We start from the raw sequence: 26,154 nt of genomic DNA on the forward strand, positions 1-26,154 counted from the left end.
GGTTCGAATCCTGCCTAGGGCATGGATGTGTGTGATGTCTTTAGGTTAGTTAGGTTTAAGTAGTTCTAGGGGACTGATGACCTCAGATGTTAAGTCCCATAGTGCTCAGAGCCATTTGAACCATTTTTTTTTTTTTTTTTTTTTACTATCGTCAATTTTTGAAGTCACACTGCAACGACAGGGATCTTCTTAAGCAACTAATATTTATTTATCTGATGAATATTTATTTATCTGATGAAATTACATTTTCCTGGAAGCAGTCGGCTCCCAGCCGTGGCAGCGTGCGGACGGCCCCGCGCGCCGGCCAGTGCTCCGCTGCAGGCGTTGTTTACTTCCGCGTCGTAGCTTTATGGCTTGTGTCCGTCCACCGTGAACAACACGTCGAGCGCTTACCGCCGTGCGACCCTTGAAGTTTCCTTCCCAGCTGAACATGCGCGACCTCGTGCACATGAAGTAGAAACGTTTATACGTGAAGAAGTTCGTTTAGATCCTAACCACGCTATCGGAATCCATTTTTCGATCATGAGTAGTGTCGTTTATATTAAAATGACAAACACCGAGGTGTGTGAAGATGTTATTCGCCGCCATGCCAATGGACTTAAGTTCAAATACTCTGATGGTCACGTCGGAGCTGTAACACTTGAACTCGCAGAGTACGGTCAACGCACGATTAGGGTGTTTGAACTACCTTTTGAAGTGCCGAAGGACGAAGTTGTCTCTGCGTTACAACCATACGGTAACGTCATCGGTTACGTAGAGGAAAAATGGCAAACCTTCACGACCTACCACGTCCTTAATGGTGTGCGTCAGGTCAAAATTGAACTGAAAAAACATATACCATCATATCTGACAATTGGCGGGGTGCGAGCCATTGTCATGTACGACGGCCAACCCCGAACATGTGCAGGTTGTGGACAAGAAGGCCACGTCAGATCCGCCTGCATGCGACGCCGCCTGATTCAGACGCCGGTCGGAGAGGAAGCGTCCCCAGCGGTGATCACTCAGATCCCTGTCACATATGCCAAGGTTGCCAAGGAAGGTAGCACCTCTCCACAGGGTCTTCCTGCTTCGTTGACGTCGTCTGATCAGGTGGATGCAGTCGCTACTGAGAATCTTTCTGAGGTGCCACAGACGCCAGATCCTGACCTGCCGAATCTTCGCAGTAATGTGACTGAAAATGCTACTGAGATGGACGTTGATCCGGGAGTGGTACCTACTTCTGCTTTCCTTCAGACTGGTCCGGAGTCAGACGAAACCACCCGCAATCGGACTCTGAACGACATGTTCGAAAACAAGGGACGACACGAAAGAGAAAGAAACGTAGCCGTACACCCCCTGATGAATCCATTCTACGGATGGATACTAGGGATGCAGACCCGAAGATGGACGGCAAACCGCTCTTTGATGACAAAAAGTCTGATGCGAACGGCCCGCCACAGGCGACCACTGGCAACGACCACCCCTCTTTACTGGCGCCGTCGCCCCCACAAGTCGACGTTGAAGAGAGCCTATCCGATGAGACGAAAACTACGTCTCCTCTCCACGTGGATGATGTGCACAGCCGATGGCCTACCGTAGTACCAGTCTCCGGGGCAGACGACGTGGAGATCGACGGGACTGGGGTGGACGGTGCTGATGATGGGGCGCCCCCATCGGTTGCGCCCGCGCCCGCAAACTCTCCACAATAGCAGCCTCTTCAGCAGACCGGCAAGATCGACGACCTCTCGCTCCTGAAGAAGCCCCACCTGTGCCTGTGGGACTCCAACACCAGCATTATAGTGTCGCAACGATTAACCTCGCGACCATTCGTGCGCCCCACAAACTAGCGCTGCTCCGCGATATGATTTATGATGCGGACATAGATATTGCGCTTTTTCAGGAAGTGCATGTCGCCGATTTTTCACCACCGCATGGCTTCACGGCGCATCTTTCTCCCGCTTCGGACACCGGTAGTGGTGTTGCCATCATCTTACGCGAAGGTCTTCCTGCCGAAGATGTCCTATACCTCCCCAACGGCAGAGGTATGGCCCTTACTCTCTTTGGTGTACGCATCGTCAACATTTATGCGCCGTCGGGCTCCAGCTACCGTCGTGAACGCAATGCCTTCTTCGCGAATGAAGTTACACCCATTTTTATGGGACCACACGATGACTGGGTCATGGGTGGAGACTTCAACTGCACCCAGCGACCTCAGGATCAATTGCCGCGTCACTCACCATGCGCAGCTCTGGAAACAGTCGTCACGCGGCTACAATTTGTTGACACGTGGAGACATGTTCAAGGTGATCTTTTGGGCTTTACGTACTACACTGCGCATTCCTCTAACCGACTGGATCGCATCTACATCTCGCGATCCCTAATTCAACACACTCGACAGGCTGAAATCTGGCCTGTTGCTTTCTCAGATCATGCGACTTACTTCTGTGATGTTGTTCTCACAAGACAGGCAGTATGGCACGGACGTGGTTTATGGAAACTGAACACGGCACTTCTTAATTCACCTGACTGTCGACTTCTAATAGAAGACACTTGGATCACATGTAATAGACGCCGACCCACGTATCCGTCTACCATATCCTGGTGGATCCAGTGTGCAAAACCTGCTCTTCGAAAAACTTTGATCCGGTATGGCAAAGATGTTGTCGCCTGGAGGAAGAGCACTATGGACTTTTATTACAGGATCCTACGAGAATGCTCCCCTGAGCGCCATACAAGGATGAACCATGCTAAGGCCCAAATCTCCAATCTCATGCGAAGGCATTTGGAAGGAGCGATAGTACGATCTCGTACTGCTGATCGCATGCCTCATGAACATCCGTCGATGTTCCATATCATCCAAGAACGCCAAAATCGACGCCTAAAATTGATTCACGTCCTAACAGATCAAGAAGGGCGTCGCTACGTAACCCAATCTGCAATAGGGAATGTGCTTCACGCCCACTACCAGCAGCTATACGCCGCAATTCCACATTCCCCAGAGTTGATCGAGGAAGTCACACAGCTCAACTTCGGTGGTATCCCAGGAGATGCGGCAATTGACTTGATGTCAGAGGTGACTGACGAGGAAGTCCGCGATGCGATCCAGGCAGGAACTATCAATCGCTCCCCAGGACCCGACGGTCTTCCCCTCGAATTTTATCGCACCTACCGTGATTTGTTAGAGTCCACCTTCACCTCCATCTGTCGGGAACTGATGTCTCCGGCAGTACCTGTGCTGGACGCATTCATGGAAGGAATTATTATTCCTGTACATAAACCGCATGGTGGCAACAATATCAGTGATTATCGGTCCCTCACCCTCCTTAACAGTGATACGAAAATCTTCACTCGCCTTTTGGCGGCACGATTTAAAAACGTTGCCCGATATGTTGTGTCGCCAGACCATGCATCTTTGAGAGGGGATAATAATATCCGCACGGCTTTATGCCGCTACAGGGATATGATCGCCGTTACCCAGGCACAACGCCTCTCTGGGGCACTTGCGTCTTTGGACTTTAGTCAAGCTTTTGATAGGGTTGACCATTCGTTCCTTACGGCCGTTCTCCACCATATGGGTTTCCCAGTCGCCGTTATCACGGTCGTGATGCGCCTTCTGCGGGGTGCCTCGTCCAGGATTATGTACAATGGCAGACTCACTCCACCGATAAAAATAGGTCGATCCGTACGTCAAGGTTGCCCTCTATCAGCAATTTTGTTCGCCTTTTTCTTGGAATCCTTGCTATGTGGACTAAGACAACGTTTGGTAGGGTTGTCCATAGATTGCTACCGATTCTGTTGCAGGGCCTATGCTGACGATGTAGTCATCTGTTTACGTAATGCCGACGAGGTTCGAGCTGTTTTGACGTGGGTAGCGACTTATGGTGAGGCGTCGGGTAGCTCTTTAAACGTACGTAAGTCACAAGTTATGTTCATTGGCACGGGACTTCCCGTGGAGTGCGTTACACCTCTCACCACCGTTGATACCATTCGCTGTTTGGGAATAGATTTTTCATCTGATCTCCGGCGTTCAGCCACCATCAACTGCCGACGCCTCCTTTTAATGATCAGAGCAGGTCTTATGGACCATCGCCTTCGATCCCTAGATATTCTCCAATGAGCTCGATATGTCACTATATATATCGCATCCCGAGTTCCCCATGTAGCACAAGTTCTACCTTTCCCGCTTACTGTGGCACGTCGCATGTTGGCAGCGATGGCATCTATCGTCAGCTCTGGGCTGTTGTTCAAAGTTAACTATGCAACCCTTACTCTTCCCCGTGAACGAGGTGGGATAGGTCTGTTTCACGTGCCGGATAGAGCTCGCGCCCTATTTGTCAGCTCCCAGATGACGGTATGGACACGTTGCCCAACGAGCCTCACTGGTCTCCTCCTGTCGGCATATTCGCCGGTCTCACTGTCAGCCCCAGTGATGATCTCGGATGTTCCGGCCCAGTTCCATTATATACGATACTTCTTTCTTGAACTCAGTTATCTACGCCTCACCTTACCAAGACCGCTTTTACTCAAGACCAAGGAAGTATACAATGTCCTCCAATTAGGTCGTCCACCTAACCCGATTGAACAAAAGTTCCCCTAGGTTGACTTGCGTCATGTATGGCGCGCGGTGTTCGCCTGTTACCTTGACACGAATGTTCAATCTGTCTGGTACCTAACTGTCAATGGTAAGCAAATCAACCAATTTCGCCTTCATCATATCCACCTCGCCCAATCACCTCTATGTTCCACGTGTGGAGTGCCCGACAATGATGAACATCGGTTTGTTTGCGGACCGGCGGCGGAGGTTTGGCACTTGGTTCGACTTATTGTGGCTTTTCTAACGCGGGACATTCCGGATCGGATTACTCCCTTTTCACTATTATTTCCGGAACGTGACTATTTTCCTCGGACAAAGACCAATGCTGTGAATTGGATTCGCGGACATGCCATTCACTACCTATTTGGACAAACTGTAGACTCTGTACTCGATTTTTGGACATAGCTCAATGACCGTCATTATGTCGTTGTCCGTCACCCAAAATACAGACAATTTTTCTCTAACTTCCTTGGGAGTGCTTTCCACGAGCGGCCTCGCAGCTGGAATGTGCTAAGCCAAGAGAGAAGAAGGTTTCCTGTTTGAACCAATGAACATTTCTGAACAATTCAACGGAACACATCAATTTCGAGAAGATGTGACTCAACATATTACCAGCGGGGCGCAGAAGGCCTCTGATCAAATACGCAACAAAAGTACACAAAACAAAATAAAAAAAAATTAAAATTAAATTTAAAAAAAGGAAGATTTTGTTGTTTGTAAGGATAGCCCTAGCCTTGATTTCCCATATTTCCCCTGGTATATAGGCAGCTCTCTGGAGTAGGCTTAGCCAGGAGCCAACGCCTGAAGTGGACCAGATTTTTTTCTGTTATAGGATGAAAAGTGGCGGTGGCACTTAGGGTTTTTTTTAGTTCCATTTTATTAAGGGGCTTTCACAAAAAAAAACTAAAAAAAGGGTAGCGTAAAAAAAACAAAAAAAAAACAAAAAAACTAAGAATGAGATCCCGGTTCAATCACTGCAGTCGTACAAATTTTAATTCATTTCTTCAGCTTCTCTCCTTATCGATAATATTTACTTATTCTGGTAAGCGGTTTCAGTCAAACACGACCATCTTTAGACCACTTACTCCATGGTGACATGTGGAACCAGTAGACAGAGAAGTGTGTCACATCTTGTCAGTGAAAATTAGTTTCAAACACGATACGGAATGCTGCTGACAGTAAATACAGGTCCGTCTCAGCCAGTACACGAGCAGGCATATCGAAGGGAGCTGCAGGCAGTGTGCATTTGGAGTCGAATACATCACAAAATCCATTGCTCACATTGGCACGGCATCAACGAACCAAACGAGTCAGCTAGTGGACCGTCCTTGACTGGGGATGTATAGTGTGGTGAGATGATTCACTGCTTTCCCTTCTTCCAAAAGATGCAAGACAACGAGCGTACCCACTGTTCAATAGGTTGCAGTGTGGGGAGGGTGTATTTCATGCAGAGTGGTTCTGTGGTATTTTGGGAATTATTGTACTGAAATGATTGTGCTTATAGGGTGACAGTTATTGAACTATATGAAATAAAATCGTCATAACTTCTAAACGGTTTGCGTCAGGATGTCCAAACTGTACGGCTGGCCGCGGGGCAATATGGGAATTAGTATGCACGTGCATGGTTTGATTTGGCGACGAAGCCCACTTTCATTTGGATGGGTTCGTAAATAAACAAAACTGGGGCATTTGGGTGACTGAGACTCCGCATTTCGCTATCGAGAAGTCTCTTCACTCTCAATGGGTGACTGTGTGGCGTGCATTGTCCTGTAACGAAATAATCGGTGCGATAGTCCTTGACGGCACGGTGACTACCGAACGGTACGTGAAGGTTTTGGAAGATGATTTCATTCTCATTATCCAAAGTGACCCTGAGTTCGACAAGATGTGGTTCATCCAAGACGGAGCTCGACCCCGTCGAAGCAGGAGTGTGTTTGATGTCCTGGAGGAGCTCTTTGGGGACCGCATTCTGGCTCTGGTGTACCCAGAGGCCATTGGCGTGGTCCTCGGTTGGCCGCCATATTCTCCGGATCTGAACACATGTGACTCCTTATTGTTGGGGGTGTATTAACGACAAGGTGTACAGCAATAACCCCAAAACCATTTCTGATCTGAAAACAGCCATTCAGGAAGTCATCGACAGCATCGATGTTCCGACACTTCAGCGAGTCATGCAGAATTTCGCTATTCGCCTGCGCCACATTATCACTAATGATGGCAGACATATCGAACATGTCATAACCTAAATCCGAACATCTGTAGTGACGTTTTCATGTCGAATAAAGTGCGTGCACGCCGTAGTTTGTAACTAATTAACGTTTTTTTCACACAGTTCAAAAATTGTAACCTTGTTTTCATTCAGCTTACTGCGAAAACGATAAAGGTGTTTCAGTATTTGCTGCGACCAATTTCTGTTTTTTTCTCCTACGTATTAATGATTATGCTGTGAATACGTCCGTCTTCCAAGACGATAACAGCCGTGTTCACAAAACTCCAGGCATTTTTCTGGTTCCACGAACACTCAGACGCCTTTTTTCACCTCGATTTGCCCGTAGAATCGCCAGAGCTTAATCCCAACTGTTAGAAAAAGCGCATGAGACGTAGCAAAAGCAATGGCTTCAGCTGAAAATGGGGTAGCTGAAAAGACTTCTGGACTCCTTTCTTCATCAAAATGTTAGCGTTAATAAGGCTAGTAGAGAGGTGTTAGTGTCACCTGGTATCAGTGTGATATCCCCTGGAGATGACTTAACTTTCGTCCGGTCTGCTTGCTGCAATCTCTGCCTTCCTCTGCAGTTTTTGCCCTCTACGGCTGGCTCTAGTACCGTGGAAGTTGTTCCATAACGTAACACGTGTGCTGACATCCTGCACCCTCTTCCAGTCACTGTTTCCAGATTCTACGGAAAACCAACGTTCTCATTTCTTACCTTACCAGTCCACTTTCTGTAACATCACATCTCACACGCATCGATTTATTTCCTTTTCGGTTTTTCCTCAGTCAATGATTCACTTCTGCTGTGCTCCAGATATACACTTATAGAGGTGCGTTCCGCAAATTGAGGCCGTAGTTTGATACTAGAAGACGTGTTCAGGAATGTTCTATTGTACTAGTTTGCTTCTTATATCCTCCTTATATCATACGTAATTTTGGTTCCAAGATAGCAGAATGCCCTTAGCTCGCTCGCTACGTGGTCTCTAATTTTTACGTTTATCGCTGATCTCACTTTCTCTACTCATCATTACTACTTTTTCTTTTGCCATCAGACCACATTACGTACTCGTTAGATTGTTCATTCCATCCAATACATCTTGTAATTATTGCTAACTTCCACTGAGAATAGCAATGTCATCAGCGACTCTCGTCATTCATTCACATCGTTTCACCCTGAATTTCAGTCCCATTCCCGACTCTTCCTTATATTTCCATCATTGCTTCTTCGACGTACAGAACGCCGTAGACAACGGCGCCCAGCTTGCTGTCCTGTTCTTTGGCGGCATGAAGGCATTCCTCACAGTTCTGCACAAACGTTTAGTGAACAAATACGCGCTTAGTCTGACTGACCAGATTTATAATGACATTCAAAAGATATAGTCGAGATAGGCTGCGCCCTTTGTTCTGTGTCCTCTAGTGGTATGCTAAAGTATTGCACGGGTCGCTAATACGGGATGCGTCTTTGAGTATTAATCGAAATTGCAACCTAATTAGAGGATCCACCATTTAGACGCTTGAACGTTCGTTATCTTAGACCGTAGTCTCTGTAACAATGTATGATTGAATAAATTGTCTCTAGCATGGAAACTATGCATTACCGGACCTAAGTTTTTTTTTTTTTTTTTTTTTTTTTTTTTTTTTTTTTTTTCCGTATCCTATCGTCGATCAATCCCTAGAGTTTGTACACGGTGGAAAAAATCACCCTGCATACAACAATCAATGAACGTATTTTCTTCTCTTAGCTTTTCTCGCGTTCGAGATTACAAAATCAACGAAAGAAAATTATTTCTTTGTACAAGTCGTTTTATTGTTTCTCAAAATGATGGCCTGTAAAATTTATACATTTTGCGTGCGTTCGAAACAATTCTGGCAACTTTATTTTCACTCTAACACTTTTATGTCTAAAACATGCTTTTGGAATCATTCAGCTCCTTCAAGTTGCGAAAATCACTTTTCACTTACTTTTTGTTTGACATAAAGCAACAAAAAGAAGTCGTCAGAATCAGAAGGTGCATACGAGACGTAGGATATAAATTCGATTTTTCACGTCTAGTAATCGATTATTTCATATGCTGTGTGACAGCTACCATTTTCATGACAAAAAGGATGGGATGTTATTTATTTTTCCTGGTGTCATTGATGATTTGTGGCAGACAAATTGCTGTACACCATTCAGCGTAAGGAAGAGTTCACGATGTGTGTGCGCAATAGCAAGTTGCAACGCTGACGTCACAGCCTACCCTGCCACCCCTCAGCGGCCTGCCGCTGCCATACCCTATTTTGGTATCATTGTGTTTTTCAGTGAATACAGAATGGTTTACAGGTATGCGAGTTCTTTCGGTAACTAATGATTAAATGCAGAGTTGCGTTAGAGTTGCCAGTGTAATGACGGTTCCTAAGAGCAAGTTTGAAACGTCGTCAGTGAAAAATAACGGTTTTCTGAGCGGTTGCAAGTTGTACTAAGCACTGCAGAGTTAGGAATCAAGAACTATATATTCCCAAAGAACAACGAGACGAAAAAAAAAACGGATAAAGTAACAGGATTAAGGTTATGCCATGAGAAGCAGTGAAATGGAACGCCATCACGTCGGGACTATGGAATGGCTCCATTCCAAAGTAATCGCCACACGCGTTGAGAGATTCATCCCACTGGGAGACGAGACGATCAATTCCAGTTTCACAAATTGCCTGTTGACTTCCGTCTCGGGTTCTTCGGCCGATGTTTGACTGAAATTTTTTCTGACGTTTCACTAGCACCAAGTCAGAAAAATTATCAAAGAAACGTCGGCCGAAGATCCCGAGACAGAGCCAACAGGCAATTTGTCAACAAGTGGCCACGACAGCCTTAAAAATTTTGTAATTCCTTAATTCCTTTTTCGTAGAGCGCGGTCGGCCGCTGACGGATCCACAACAGCAGCCATTCTTGCAATTCCTCTTCCGACTGAATACGTCGTTCAGGCACGTCTTTCTTCAGGTTGCGAAAGAGGTGAAAATGCCTCAGTGAAAGGTATAGGCTGTCCGGAGAATGTTGTAGTGTTTCCCAACCAAATCGCACCGAGGGGTCAGTCCAAACTTAATTATGTATACAGAGGATGTATAACAGGGGATTATAAATGCGAATTATCCAGGAACGGTGGAAACATCCCACATCTTCCAAGCCACCCGGTGACATGAAAAGTCAGGCTGCGTCAGTGTGCATATACAAGTGGTTTCAATGTCTAACTTACATTTACTGCACTAAAGATGGTCACACATTGACTGAAATCTAAGTATACAATGAACATTATTAGCTACTAACTGCTGTTTCCTTTACTACTTGAAGTTAATACAATCGCTGGCACAACTGTGTTCCTATGGAATCAAACCTGAGAAGAAGAAAATATTGAAGGACAATGTTGAGTTCTTAGAGATGTTTCCACATTATATTGTTTACAAAGGTAAATATCGACAGTTATTACACGTGTATTTCAACCTAACAGAACAGGTTCAAATGGCTCTAAGCACTTAACAACTGAGGTCATCAGTCCCCTAGACTTAGAACTACTTAAAACTAACCAACCTAAGGACATCACACACAGCCATGCCCGAGGCAGGATTCGAACCTGCGACCGTAGCAGCAGCGCGGTTCCAGACTGAAGCGCCTAGAACCGCTCGGCCACAGAGGCCGGCTAACTGAGCAGGAAGGAGCTGGCTCCAGCTTCAAGAGGCGCTTTACTGAAGCCAAGTGAATAGTATACGGAATTCCTTTGAAAAATGGAAAGATAATTTGGACGATCCCACAGAAATTTCTTTGATAGTAACTAAAATGTTGTTGTAAAATAACAGGGGATTATAAATGCGAAATATCCAGGAACGGTGGATTTTGCTGTAATTTGCTTTGTCGGTATTGGCACTTTCATCAGAATAAAAGTTATCAGCACCAGCAAAAATGCCAAAGTAATTAGAGAACTGAAAGCGAACAAAGAAAAAAAATGAAATGATAGCAGGACTCGCGCACCGAGGGTTCAGACCAAACTTGATTATGTATACAGACAGTTCATCCATCCCGAGAATCAAGAATCTCGGTGATTTTTTGACTGTTATCAATATCGATACTGGCAAGATATCCAAATACTTGAATTAAACGGGCGTATGTTTTGACTGCATTGATGCTGAGGCCTACATTTTTTACACCTCCAAGGGACGTAGATTTCACTATGTGATATAAATTTCGACTTCATAGTCTATCCTTTCCACAGAAACAAGGGTCTTAAGAGACGAATAGACACACAGTCTGATAATGTGACATTTTTGTTGTGTAATATAATTACAGATACACAGTTTTCGGGTTTTTTTCCTTCACATATACTATGAAACCTTACTTCTTGCCAAATTTCATGGCTCTAGGTCAACGGGAAGTATCCTCTTTGTTTTGATGAGTGAGTGTGTGAGTAGCAGATTATGAGACACAAATGGCCGTATCTTTTGATCGCATTGACTTACAACGTTACACTCTTCACACTGAAAACAGACCCCATGCCTTAATATGTGACATAAATTTCAACTTAATATGTTTAACTGTTCTTGAGAAAAAAGGATCTTAACATACGGACGGGAGACTGATTGATAACGAGTGTAAAAAATATTTTTTTCCTTCTGACATAATCACCAATTAACAATTTTCGGATTTGTTCCTTTTGTTTCAATGTGAAACCTTGCTTCTTATCAAATTTCATGATTCTGGTTCATTATGAAGTACCACATATCTTTTGATGAGTGAGTTTGTGAGTATCTGATTACGTGACATAAATGGCCGCATCTTTTGATAGCGTTGACTTGCAGGCTTAAGTTTCTTACGTCACCAAGGGACAATAGACTTTAGTATGTGACATAAATTTCAACTTGATACACCTACCAGTTGCTGAGGAAAAGGGTTCTCAACAGTTGGACAGACAGACAGACAAACGGCCAACGAAGTGATCCTACGACAATAAGGGTTCCGTTTTTAATGAGTGAGGTACGGAAACCAAAAATGAAGGAAAAGAAAAACAATTACAACATAATATTTGAAAAATGGAGGAAACCCATTAATACAGGTAAAGATTGTGGTATGTAAACAGAAACTTGATGATGTATATAAATATAACTGATATACAAAACTTTTAAAAAAATTAAAATTTGCATTCTGAAAAGTTTAGAAGAACATTACTGGGTTTGCTCCGTATCGCAGGTCTATATAGTCTCTCCTCGTCGAAGTACTTATTGGTTATCTTACCTTAGTGTCCATTTTCCATGTACTTCTTTCTTAATTATCACCTGTAGTCATATGTGGCTGTGTGCACGCAAGAAACACATACTCTGGTAAGGCAAAACATTGTGGCCACCTCCTTAATAGTGTGTTAGCCCACCTCTGTAATGCAATGCAGCAATGGTTCTTGATATGTTTCCACAAATATGTAGCACCAGATGTCTACAAACAGGTAACACTGGATGGTACTCACACAGATCCAATGTGGGCTGTATGTACCGTACAGCAAACTTGGTACATACCCTAATGCGTTAACGTGGAACCGATTAAAGCTGAAAAAAATTGGATCCAATTTTGGCCACATGCTACAAATATGGCGCTGTGAATGTAAGAAAGACGTATAGGAATGTTTCCATTGGTGACGACTAGGAATGAGGCGTGGGCAGAAAATGTCAAACGTGTGGGAAAGGCATAATAATGATTTTATTATTAACGGCTGCTTACACAATTTGCTCGACATGATCACCAGAAACGCCGACACGGAGTTGTACAGCGCCAGGTTTGCATCTGGTGGCCAAAACTGTAACTAATTTTTTTCAACGTAAATCGGTTCCGCATTAACGCGTTAGCGTATCTACAAAGTTTCGCTGCCATACGACAGTTACAGCCCACACTGGACCTCCATGACTAGGTGCACTTCGGTTATAGTCACCCTGTGCAATTCTCACAAACTACGGTTCAGTGGTTTGCGGACGCGAAGCTGGCGCCCTATAGCATACCAGATGTGTTCCGTCGGGTCCAAATAAGGTGCATTTTGTGGCCGAGATATCGAGACATCAGCTCCTCGAAACACTGTAGAACGTTTCTCGCCTTGTGATACGTATAGTCATCCTGCTGAAAGAACCCAGTCTCCGTTGAAGACATCAAGCATTGAGAGGTGCAGGTAGTCCACAGGAAAGTTTACATAGTCCACAGCTGTGGTGGTGCCTTCGATTACTACTACAGGTCTCATAAAAGCCCAACTGAATGTCCCCAGTAACGTAACATTGCCCCCATTGTCCTGCATCCATCGAGCGATGCTGTCCTTTCTCTGGATGATGGTGCAATAGCACACGACCTTCGACTGACTGTACCAAGAACCTAGAATGATACAACCCCGCGACATATTTCAATTGATCTGCGATCCAATCTCACTGATCCCATACCTACTGGAATTGGAACTGATGGTGTCGTTACACCAACATGGGAAACTGTAGGGGTAGTCTGCTGTAGAGCCGCATCGTCAACGATGTGTGTTGAACTGTGTGCTCCGAAACACTTGTGCCTGAACCAGCACTGTACTCTGTCGACAGATCTGCCGCGAATTTCGGCGTATCCTGCTTTGCAAAACTCGAAAGCCGTCAACACTACGTTCTGCGATAAGGATGGGCGTCCCACAGCTTGTCGCCTAGTCGTGGTTTCACCGTCCTTCTCCCACTTTCCATAGACGCTCAACGAGAACAGCGGATCAGCTTCGCCGTTACCGAAATGCTCGTTCCCAGGCGCTAGACCGTTGGAGTCCGCTCTTTGTCAGAGTTGCTCATATCAGGGGATTTCCCATTTGCGACCTGTTTCGTCGCTAGAATGATTCCCCTTTTGTATCTTCTCCGCTTATACACTGAGGTAACAATAGTCATGGGATACCTCCACGTACCGTGTCGGACCAGGCGTAGTGAAGCAACTCTGCGTGGCATCGACGCAACAAGTCGTTGAAAGTCCCCCTGCAGAAATATTGAGCCATGTTGCCTCTATGACCGTCCATAACTGCGAAAGTGCTGTTGGTGTAGGATGTTGTACACAAACTGACTCTCGACTATGTCCCATAAATGGTCGTTGGGATTCATGTCGGGTGATCTCGATGTCCAAATCATCCGCTCAAACTGTCCGGAATGTTCTTCAAACCGCTTGCGAACAACTGTGGCCCGATGATATGGCGCTCTGTTATCCATAAACATTCCATCTGTGTTTGGGAACATGAAGTCCATGAATAACTGCATAGGGTCTCAAAGTAGCCGAACATAAGCGTTTCCAATGAATGATCGGTTCAGTTGTACTACAGGGCCCAGACCATTCTATCTAAACGAAGCCCACACCATCATGGAGCCATCGGAAGCTGGCACAGTGCCTTGTTGACATCCTGAGCCCTTGGCTTCATGGGATCTGCGCCACACACTAACCCTTACCATTAGCTCTTACCAATTGGAATCGGGACTCACCTGACCAGCCCACCGTTTTCCAATCGTCTAGGGTCCAACCTATATGGTCACGAGCCCAGGAGAGGCGCTGCAGGCGATGTCATGCTTTAGCAATGACACTCGCGTCGTTCTTCTGCTGCCGTACCCCTTTAAAGCCAAATTTCGCCGCACTGTCCTAAGAGATACGTTCGTGATACGTCCCACACTGATCTCTGCATTTATTTCACGCTTGTCTGTTAGCACTGAGAACCCTACGGAAACGTGGCTGCTCTTGGTCGTCAATTGAATGCCGTGGGGCACCGCGTTGTTCTTGGTGAGAGGCAATGCCTGAAATTTGGTATTCTAGCCACACTCTTGACACTGTGTATCTCGGAATATTGAATTCTCTAACGATTTCCGAAACTGAATGTCCCGTGCGCCCAACTCAACTATGTGATCAAAGTCTGTTAAGTCCCGCCGGGAGGCCATAATCACTTCGGAAACCTTTCCACGTGAATTACCTGAGGCCAAATGATAGCACACTGCCCTTTTATGCCTTGCGGACGAGATACTACTGCCAATTGTATACAGTAATGGAAATAAGCATTCATACACTAGAGTGTGGAAAAGTAAACTGCCTTTATTGACAATACTAAACCAAGAACACTGATTGGATATGCACTATACACACTGGCCAGTCGCCAATGCAGCTATGCATATAGAAAGTGAATGAACAAGCCTTTACAAAACAAAATACAAAAACGTCTGCCAAGTTCTCTACTGCACTGGGTATTAAGTATTCATACACCAACAGAAAATGACACTTCTAACAAAGCCAGAACATGTTTAATACTTCGTATGCATACCCTTACGATGTATTACTTCTCGCAACGTCCGTAGCATGGAATGGACCAATTTACATGTAGTTTCCGACGTGATACCTTCCCATTCTCGAAGGACAGCCTCTTTCAAAGAGGCCTTATTACGGATGTCGTGTTTTCTCACTCGTGTTTCCAGCTCACTCCACAAGTGTTCGATGGGATTCAGGTCCGGACTCTGAGCTGGTGTTTTAAGAGTGTGTGGAGTGTTGTAGAGCAACCACAGCCGGACAATTTGCGCCGTATATTTGGGATCATTGTCCTGTTGGAAGTAATAATTTCTAGGAAGACCCAAGGCGTCAACACTCTGTTATAAGTTCTGTTTGAGAATGTTCATATACACAAATCTATCCATGGTACCTTCCACAAACACTAATTTTCCGGCACTGGAGGCTGACATACAGCCCCATACCATCACTCCACCACCTCCGTGCTTCACCGTGGGTTGAATGTTGTTTCGGTCGAGGTCAGTATTCGGACTTCTCCAGACCAAGATCCTACCATCATTGCGCACGACACTAAATTTGCTTTCATCACTAAACAATACAGTATCCCAAAAGTCTGCTGTCTTTGATACATGCTGTTTCGCAAATTCCATCCGCCACTTCCTGTTCTTTTTGATGATGTAGGGCTTTCATCTCGAGACCCTGGCTCTGTAGCACGAACGACTGAGAATGGTACGATCTGCCCTTGGAGTGATGTCCTTTCGGAAGTGGTAATGTGCATATGCGGATAGTGCCGACGTTGTCGTTTTCGGGTTTTTCTTCACGATTCGCAGTAGCATTCTGGTCTCTCTTGTTGTAAGCTACTGTGGACGAGTGTGTCGTTCATTGTTTATTTCTACATGTCTGTCCTTATATCGCATAATGATAGATTGCACAGTCGCTCGACTTCGTCCTATGATATGAAACTTCCTGGCAGATTATTTGATTGTTACTTACGTTCCGTGGGTGTTATTGTAGTAATAATGGCTAAGCCATGTCTGCGCGATATCCTTTCTTTCAGGAGTGCTAGTTCTGCAAGGTTCGCATGAGAGCTTCTGTAACTTTGGATGGTAGGAGGCGAGGTACTGGCAGAAGTAAAGCTGTGAGGACGGGGCGTGAGTCGTGCTTGGGTAGCTCAGTTGGTAGAGCACTTGCCCGCGAAAGGCAAAGGTCCCGAGTTCGAGTCTCGGTCCGGCACACAGTTTTAATCTGCCAGGAAGTTTCATATCAGTGCACACTCCGCTGCAGAGTGAAAATCTCATTCTGGAAACATCCCCCAGGCTGTGGCTAAGCCATGTCTCCATAACATCCTTTCTTTCAGGAGTTCTAGTTCTTCAAGGTTAGCAGGAGAGCTTCTGTAAAGTTTGGAAGGTAGGAGGCGAGGTACTGGCAGAAGTAAAGCTACGAGGACGGGGCGTGAGTCGTGCTTGGGTAGCTCAGTTCGTGGAGCACTTGCCTGCGAAAGGCAAAGGTCCCGAGTTCGAATCTGGATCCGGAACACAGTTTTAATCTGCCAGAATGTTTCATATCAGCGCACACTCCGCTGCAGAGTGAAAATCTCATTCTGTATTCGTCCTATGATGTTCGCAATTTCGGCATACGACTTATGTTGAAGACATTGGGCGATAACGATGTTTTGTTCCTCAATGGTCGTTTCCTTCCCCTTGCGGCCCATTCTGCTGTTCCACGGTACCCACGTTCGACGTGCTGTTGCTTCACGGCCGCCACACGACTACACAAGTGTGGCATGCACTCCAGGGCTTCCTCAGCCGTCTGTTTCGTTGAAAGTAGTCCGCTGTATGAATACAAAAATGGCTCTGAGCACTATGGGACTCAACTGCTGTGGTCATAAGTCCCCTAGAACTTAGAACTACTTAAACATAACTAACCCAAGGACATCACACACATCCATGCCCGAGGCAGGATTCGAACCTGCGACCGTAGCGGTCGTGCGGTTCCAGACTGTAGCGCCTTTAACCGCTCGGCCACTCTGGCCGGCGTATGAATACATTTTGCCCTGTCGTAGACTGTGCGGAGTGTAACATATTTTATTTTCACAGAATAGATTCATGGCATACGGGAAGCTTCAATACCAAGAACATGGTTATCTGACGCTACATCATCGTACATATTCGTATCGGCGCTGTGGGTGATTTACTATCCCAACACACCATTGTTGTTTGTCACCACCTACTGTATGAATACTTATTTCCATGACTGTATGTGCATACCGCACAATCTGTGTCACCACAGTGTATACTTTCCTTGCTGCGTCACATCCGCAACATCAGGTGGCATTCAGTGCCGCAGTGGACAGTGCTCATAATGTTTCGGCTCAGCCGACCGGGCTGGCCGAGCGGTTCTAGGCCCTACAGTCTGGAACCGCGCGACCGCTACGGTCACAGGTTCGAATCCTGCCTCGGGCATGGATGTGTGTGATGTACTTAGGTTAGTTAGGTTTAAGTAGTACTAAGTTCTAGGGGACTGATGACCACAGAAGTCCCATAGTGCTCAGAGCCATCTGAACCATTTTTTTGTTTCGGCTCGGCTCGTTGGTGTATGTTGGACAGTTCTTCAACTTACCTCGATCCAGATGTTCCAAATTCCAGCTTTTCCCTAAGTCTTCCACCGTCTTTTTTTCTGCTACACGGTCCATCTCTCTGCTGCCTCTCCGTGGAACGGGATATTCACGAGTTACTGTCGCGCATCTGAGAGACTACCGCGTGCCCGATAGCTCAGCCCAATAGTTGGGTGAAGTAGGAGTTGCAGCAGAGATGCATTGAAGGCGGCAATCCTCTTAGCGGCTCCAGACGGCACAGGAGGGCCCTAGACGGGGACGGAATCCTTTTTTCCGCGCGGGCGCCGCCGGGACTTAAACAGCGCGGAGCAGCTCCTGAGCCCCATCGCAGCTGAGCGCCGCTCGCCCCTTATAGCCGGCACCTCCTCACCACGGCACCTGTAGCGGCGGCGCACCGGCTCTGGACCGGACACAGCGGCCGAGGCCGGCCAAACCGCGTATGCTGAGGCGCTGGGAAACCCCGTCTCACGCGCTAGTGGTGTAGTTCGAAGTACGATGGGGGAGTCAAATGAAAACCTTAAATTTGTGATAACAAATCGAAATTTCGCGCCGTTATCCTGTAAGTTGGTAAGCGTGCTACAAACAGCGTGCAGAATGGCCTGTAGGTGGCAGCATAGTGCAGATGCAAACATACCGTCGCAGTATCAGTATAAAGATGGCCGCCCCACTTGCGACTTGCACCAGGGATGAACAGCGTTCTGTTATTCGGTTTTTGCGTAGTGAAGATGTGAAACCTATTGAAATTCATCGACGAATGAAGGTTCAGTACGGTGATGCATGTTTGTCACAGCAGCAAGTCTACGAATGGAGTAGGAAGTTCGCAAATGGTGTGACTTCAGTGGAAGATGCTCCTCTTCCAGGTCGGGCACAACGAGTTGTGACTCCACAGAACATTGCAGCAGTTGAAGCCATAGTGAAGGTTCAAAAAATGGTTCAAATGGCTCTGAGCACTATGGGACTTAACATCTATGGTCATCAGTCCCCTAGAACTTAGAACTACTTAAACCTAACTAACCTAAGGACATCACACAACACCCAACCATCACGAGGCAGAGAAAATCCCTGACCCCGCCGGGAATCGAACCCGGGAACCCGGGCGTGGGAAGCGAGAACGCTACCGCACGACCACGAGATGCGGGCAGTGAAGGTTCAAAATGGTTCAAGTGGCTCTGAGCACTATGGAACTTAACTTCTGAGGTCATCAGTCCCCTAGAACTTAGAACTACTTAAACCTAACTAACCTAAGGACATCACACACATCCATGCCCGAGGCAGGATTCGAACCTGCGACCGTAGCGGTCACGCGGTTCCAGACTGAAGCGCCTAGAACCGCTCGGCCACTGCGGCCGTCTCCATAGTGAAGGAAAACCGCCGAGTGACACTGAATGACATTGCAGCATGTTTACAGATCAGTCATGGGTTAGCACACCACACTGTGCATGATGTACTCCACTTTCATAAAGTGTCTGCAAGATGGGTGCCAGGGCAGCTGACTCCTGAAATGAGAGTACGACGTGTTGATGCTTCGGCGCTTTGAACGAGAAGGTGATGGCTTCCTTGCAAGAATCGTTACTGGGGACGAAACCTGGGTTCACTTCCACCAACCAGAAACGAAGAGGGCGAGCAAGGAATGGCGCCATTCCTCATCACCAAAACCAAATGCGTTTCGAACAGAACCATAGCAGAGAAGGTTATACTGACTCTCTTTTGGGGCCAAAATGGTGTCATTTTGAAGCATTAAATGCCTAGAGGGACCACTGTCGCCAGTGCATCATACACAGATCTCCTAAAAAATCATCTGCGGCCTGCAATGAAATCAAAGCGACGTTGATCGCTGTCAGCAGGTGTCCTTTTGCAACATGACAATGCAAGGACCTACATTGCCCGTACAACTGTTGCAACAATCACAGACCTGCATTTTGAGTGTCTTCCTCATCCACCATACTCACCAGACCTTGCCCCAAGTGATTTCCGTATGCTTGGACCACGCAAAGACGCAATGGAAGGAAAGAAGTTCCGTTCTGATGAAGAGGTAAGCCACGCGGTGCATGAGTGGTTGCACGGACTACCAAATGAATTTTTTTCTAAAGGAATTTATGCACTTCGTAACGCTCGAGGTCATGCATTGAGCGTGGGGGAGATTATGTTGAAAATTGATACAGCTTTGTACCACTTCTGCATGATAAATAATATTTAAAAAAATATTTAAGGTTTTCATTTGAGTCAAATGAAAACTCGCCTCGTATCTGGGACACGTTATTCTCGCTCATTACGGTCTTTCTGGAGGCCGAGATTGTCCTCTGTAGGAATCAATATGCAGGGGATGGAGAAAAGTACGGAAAGACCATGAGAAATGCATGCTTTATCATAATAGGTGTAGAAGTATGAAACCGGAATGTCTCTATAGATGGTGCTAGCCGTCATTGTACGGCCTGTGGTACTGCCTCTGCGGCGCCATCTGCTTCCTGTGACTGCTGACAACGAATGTCAACACACAGTAACTCAAGTTCCGTACATCGGTATCTGTTTCAAACCCGTAAACATGTCGAGTTTCCTGCCTACGATTTGCGTATAGCATTAGGTTTCTGTTACCATTTGAGGAAAACTACTACAGAAACGGAACAAAATCGACAAATGTAAAGGTGATATCCGGAGTACCACAGGGAAGAGTGATAGGACCGTTGCCGTTTACAATATACAAGGTGGTCCATTTATCGTGACCGGGCCAACCATCTTACGAAATAAGCGTCAAACGAAAAAACTACAAAGAACGAAACTTGTCTAGCTTGAAGTGGGAAACCAGATGGCGCTATAGTTGGCCCGCTAGATGGCTCTGCCCTAGGTCAAACGGATATCAACTGTGTTTTTTTTAAAATAGGAACCCCCATTTTTATTACATATTCATATAGTACGTAAATAAATATGAATGTTTTAGTTGGACCACTTTTTTCGCTTTGTGATAGATGGCGCTGTGATAGTCACAAACATATGGCTCACAATTTTAGACGAACACTTGGTAACAGGTAGGTTTTTTAAATTAAAATACAGAAAGTAGGTACGTTTGAACATTTTATTTCGGTTGTTCCAATGTGATACATGTAACTTTGTGAACTTATCATTTCTGAGAACGCATGCTGTTACAGCGTGATTACCTGTAAATATCACATTAATGCAATAAATGCTCAAAATGATGTCCGTCAACCACAATGCATTTGTCAATACTTGTAACGACATTCCTCTCAACAGCGAGTAGTTCGCCTTCCGTAATGTTCGCACATGCATTGACAATGCGCTGACGCATGTTGTCAGGCGATGTCGGTAGATCACGATAGTAAATATCCTTCAACTTTCCCCACAGAAAGAAATCCGGGGACATCTAATCCTGTGAACGTGCGGGCCATGGTATGGTGCTTCGACGACCAATCCACCTGTCATGAAATATGCTCTTCAATACCGCTTCAACCGCAAGCGAGCTATGTGCCGGACATCCATCATGTTGGAAGTTCAAAATGGCTCTGAGCACTATGGGACTTAACTTCTGAGGTCATCAGTCCCCTAGAACATAGAACTACTTAAACCTAACTAACCTAAGGACATCACACGCATCCATTCCCGAGGCAGGAGTCGAACTTGCGACCGTAGCGGTCGCGCGGTTCCAGCCTGTAGCGCCTAGAACCGCTCGGCCACCTCGGCCCGTGCCATGTTGCAAGTACATCGCCTTTCTGTCATGCAGTGAAACATCTTGTAGTAACATCGGTAGAACATTACGTAGGAAATCAGCATACATTGAAACATCTTGTAGTAACATCGGTAGAACATTACGTAGGAAATCAGCATACATTGAAACATCTTGTAGAAACATCGGTAGAACATTACGTAGGAAATCAGCATACATTGCACCATTTAGAATGCCATCGATAAAATGGGGGCCAATTATCCTCCCTCCAATAATGCCGCACCATACATTAACCCGCCAAGCTCGCTGATGTTCCACTTGTCGCAGCCATTGTGGATTTTCCGTTGCCCAATAGTGCATATTACGCCGGTTTACGTTACCGCTGTTGGTGAATGACGCTTCGTCGCTAAACAGAACGCGTGCAAAAAATCTGTCATCGTCCCGTAATTTCTCTTGTGCCCAGTGGCAGAACTGTACACGACGTTCAAAGTTGTCGCCATGCAACTCCTGGTGCATAGAAATGTGGTACGGGTGCAATCGATATTGATGTAGCATTCTCAACATCGACGTTTTTGAGATTCCCGATTCTCGCGCAATTTGTCTGCTACTGATGTGCGGATTAGCCGCGACAGCAGCTAAAACACCTACTTGGTTATCATCATTTGTTGCAGGTCGTAGTTGACGTTTCACACGTGGCTGAACGCTTCCTGTTACCTTAAATAGCGTAACTATTCACTGAACGGTCCGGACGCTTGGATGATGTCGTCCATGATACCGAGCAGCATACATAGCACACGCCCGCTGGACCTTTTGATCACAATAGTCATACATCGACACGATATTGACCTTTTCCGCAATTGGTAAACGATCCATTTTGACACGGGTAATGTATCACGAAGCAAATACCGTCCGCACTGGCGGAATATTACGTGATATCACGTAGTTATACGTTTGTGTCTATTACAGCGCCATCTATCACGAAGCGAGAAAAGTGATCCAACTAAAACATTCATATTTCTTTACGTACTACTCGAATATGTAATAAAAATGGGGGTTCCTACTTTTAAAAACGCAGTTGATATCCGTTTGACCGATGGCAGCGCCATCTAGCGGGTTAACCATAGCGTCATCTGGTTTCCCCCTTCAAGCTAGGCGAGTTTCGTTCTTTGTAGTTTTTTCGTTTGATGCTTATTTCGTGAGATATTTGGCCCGGTCACTATCAATGGACCACCCTGTATATGAATAATCTAGTAGAAAGCGCCGGATGCTCTTTTTAAGGCTATTCGCAGATGATGCAGTTGCCTATACCAAAGAAGCAACGCCAGAAGATGGTAAGAATTTGCAGAACGACTTGCAGAGAATTGATGAATGGTGCAGGCTCTGGCAGTTGACTCTGAACGTAAATAAATGTAACATCTTGCGCATACTTAGGAAAAGAAATCCACTACTGTGCAGCTACACTGTTGATGAGAAACACTTAGAGAGAGCGTCTGCCGTAAAATATCTAGGCGTAACTATCCAGAGCGACCTTAAGTAAAGTGACCACATAAAACAGATAGTGGGAAAATCAGATACCATACTCAGATTAATCGGAAGAACCTTAAGGAAATGTATCTCATCCACGAAATAAGTGGCTTATAACGCGCTTGTTCGACCGATTCTTGAGTACTGTTCATCTATCTGGGATCCCCACCAGGTAGGACTGATAGAGGAGATAGGGAAGATCCAACGAATAGCGGCGCTTTTCGTCACAGGATTGTTTAGCTGGCGGAGATGCTAAACAAACTCTACTGGTAGACGTTACAAGAGAGGCATTGTGCATCACGGAGATATTTACTATCGAAATTTCGGGCCAGCCCTTTTCAGGTGGAGTCGGGCAACATAGTATTTCCCCCCTCATACAGCTCGCGTGTTGACCACAAGGAGAAAATTCGAGAAATTAGAGCCAATGCAGAGGCTTACCGAGTGGAACAGGGTTTGAGGGATCATATAGTGGTACGGAAAGTATCCTCCGTCACACACCATTAGATGGTTTGCGGAGTATGATGTAAATGTAGAATCGCATCGAATGTTTTTCGAAGCTTTCGGCGAACATGCTTTTGGGAAAACACAGTGTTTTGAGTGGTTCAAAAATTCAAAAGTGGTGGTTCTGCCACGAGAAAGGACGAGCGCGGGAAACGAACGAAAAAGTTCGAAGACAATGAATTGCAGGCCTTATTGGATGAAGATGATACTCATACTCAACAGGAACTCGTGTAACAATTGATTATGACGGACTATGGAAAAAGGCAACACAAAGTCATATTGCTCCATGATAAAGCCCCATAACACACAGCAAAAATGGTCAGGGAAACGATCGAGACGTTCAGTTGGGAAATACTAGGGCACGCGGCTTATTCTCCAGACTTGGCTCCGCCCGATTATCATCTATTTCCATAACTGAGACACGCTCTCTCTGAACTACGCTTCAATTCGTATGAAAATGTACGAAAATGGCTCGCTGACTGGTTCGCTTCAAAAGATGAACTTTTTTTCGGTGAGGCATTCATAGCATACCGGAGAGGTGGGAGAAATGTATAAAAAGCAGTGGAGATTATTTTGGATAAAATATTGTTTATCGGTGTCAAAGAATAGACGTGTAATTATTGCAACCAAATCCAGTTTTCATACTTCTACCTCTGGTAAATGCAAATGCTAGCCTAGTTAATTAACACTGAAGTTAGCCGATCAGGCCTTTGCGCGTGCAAATTCAAGCGTTCTCCCACCCCTCCAGAGATAGTGTCGCCAACGTATTCTTCGTTTGGTTTCCTAAAACCGAACAACAGAGCAATATAAAAATTGGACGTCAGACGCTACTAAGGATAAGCAGAACCAAAGGCTGAGCAGTCTCTTGCGCTTTCATCTACGCTATGAGAACAACTTGGCGGACCGCTTGGATTAGTTAAATCGGAAACAGCGCAACGTATCGAAATTTTTACTTAACAGTTATTTCTCAGTAAAACCTAAGCTGCAACACCCTTTCAAATTTTTCTGCCCGTTTCTGACCACCCTGTATGGTACTTTGACTTAAGTCCAAAAACTTTGAATTCAGAAAAAAATGGCAGTAACCAGTCCCCTCTCTCCCGTCCCTCTACCCTTTAAAGAATCGAACTTCCATGTATAAAACAGTATCAGGCTTCTCATTACTTTACTAATGAATTACTGTGTTCGATATTTGACATTCAGCATCTAAAACCTACATGGTAGTAGATATTTTAGTTTTTAACGCATCTCAAAGCTCATACCACCATATATCCTGAACTACGTCTCGAACAACTTTTGGTTATACGTTCAGTAGTATGTGGTCATACTGTCTGCAATCGCTGATGCTGATAAAGTGAATGGTAAAGATATACAAATTAAACCGTCATGCCTGATACTAAAGTTTTACTGCAAGAACAGCGGAAATGTAGTAAATCTTCTCCTTTCTTCATTTTGTGAGGCGGTGTCAGCGAAAAATATTTCGAAAAGCTTTGAAATTATGTGTAAAGTTTGGTGGAAGTATCCAAATGCTCTCGCTCTCAAATACTGGATGAATGTAGTCTCTATAATTTGCGCAGCGTGAGTTACGCTACCTACATCTACATCTACATGATTACTCTGCAATTCACATTTAAGTGCTTGGCAGAAGGTTCATCGAACCACAATCATACTATCTCCCTACCATTCCACTCCCGAACAGCGCCCGGGAAGAACGAACACCTAAACCTTTCTGTTCGAGCTCTGATTTCTCTTATTTTATTTTGATGATCATTCCTACCTATGTAGGTTGGGCTCAACAAAATATTTTCGCATTCGCAAGAGAAAGTTGGTGACTGAAATTTCGTAAATAGACCTCGCCACGACGAAAAACGTCTTTGCTTTAATGACTTCCATCCCAACTCGCGTATCATATCTGCCACACTCTCTCCCCTATTACGTGATAATACAAAACGAGCTGCCATTTTTTGCACCCTTTCGATGTCCTCCGCCAATCCCACGTGGTAAGGATCCCACACCGCGCAGCAATAGTCTAACAAAGGACGAACGAGTGTGGTGTAAGCTGTCTCTTGGACTTGTTGCATCTTCTAAGTGTCCTGCCACTGAAACGCAACCTTTGGCTCCCCTTCCCCACAATATTATCTATGTGGTCTTTCCAACTGAAGTTGTTCGTAATTTTTACACCCAGGTACTTAGTTGAATTGACAGCCTTGAGAATTGTACTATTTATCGAGTAATCGAATTCCAACGGATTTCTTTTGGAACTCTATACACATACACTGTTTCTAACTGTAGTACTTGTCTTATTGTGTTAAACCTTTAACGTAAGATTGTGCTAGAAAAGAATGACTTCTCAAATACTTCTGAGCGCGCTAAAAATTAGTCTAATCTTGTCTTGGCGCTCCCTACGGGAACGAAACGCCAGTGGCTGAAGAATATCTCTATATTCGTCTCTTAATACTGGTTCTTGAAACTTTGTAAGCACGGTTTCAAAGAATAATTGAATTCTATCTTGAAACGTCTGCCAGTTCATGTTTTTCAGTATTCTCGTGACGCTCTTTAGTGAGTCAAACAATCCTGTGACCGAATGTGCTGCCCTACATTTTGCATGTTCAGCAACACCAGTCAGTCCTGTTTGGTACGCGTCCTACAAAAAAAAAATATAAAGGCCTTGGCGGCCCCCTGGGCACTGACCGACCGCCGTGTCGTCCTCCACCAATGGCGTCACTGAATTTGATATCGAGGGGCATCGGATCAGCACGTCACTCTCTTGGCCTTTGTCACCTTTCGTGAACCG

General features: G+C 45.4%; 1 pseudogene; it reads left to right on the plus strand.

The window, feature by feature from the left end:
• Positions 1-1,382: 1,382 nt before the first annotated feature.
• LOC124803181 overlaps positions 1,383-26,154 on the plus strand; it is a 343,599-nt pseudogene continuing 318,827 nt past the window's right edge.

The sequence above is a fragment of the Schistocerca piceifrons genome, chromosome 6 (genome assembly GCF_021461385.2).
Source record: "Schistocerca piceifrons isolate TAMUIC-IGC-003096 chromosome 6, iqSchPice1.1, whole genome shotgun sequence".
Taxonomy (NCBI): domain Eukaryota; kingdom Metazoa; phylum Arthropoda; class Insecta; order Orthoptera; family Acrididae; genus Schistocerca; species Schistocerca piceifrons.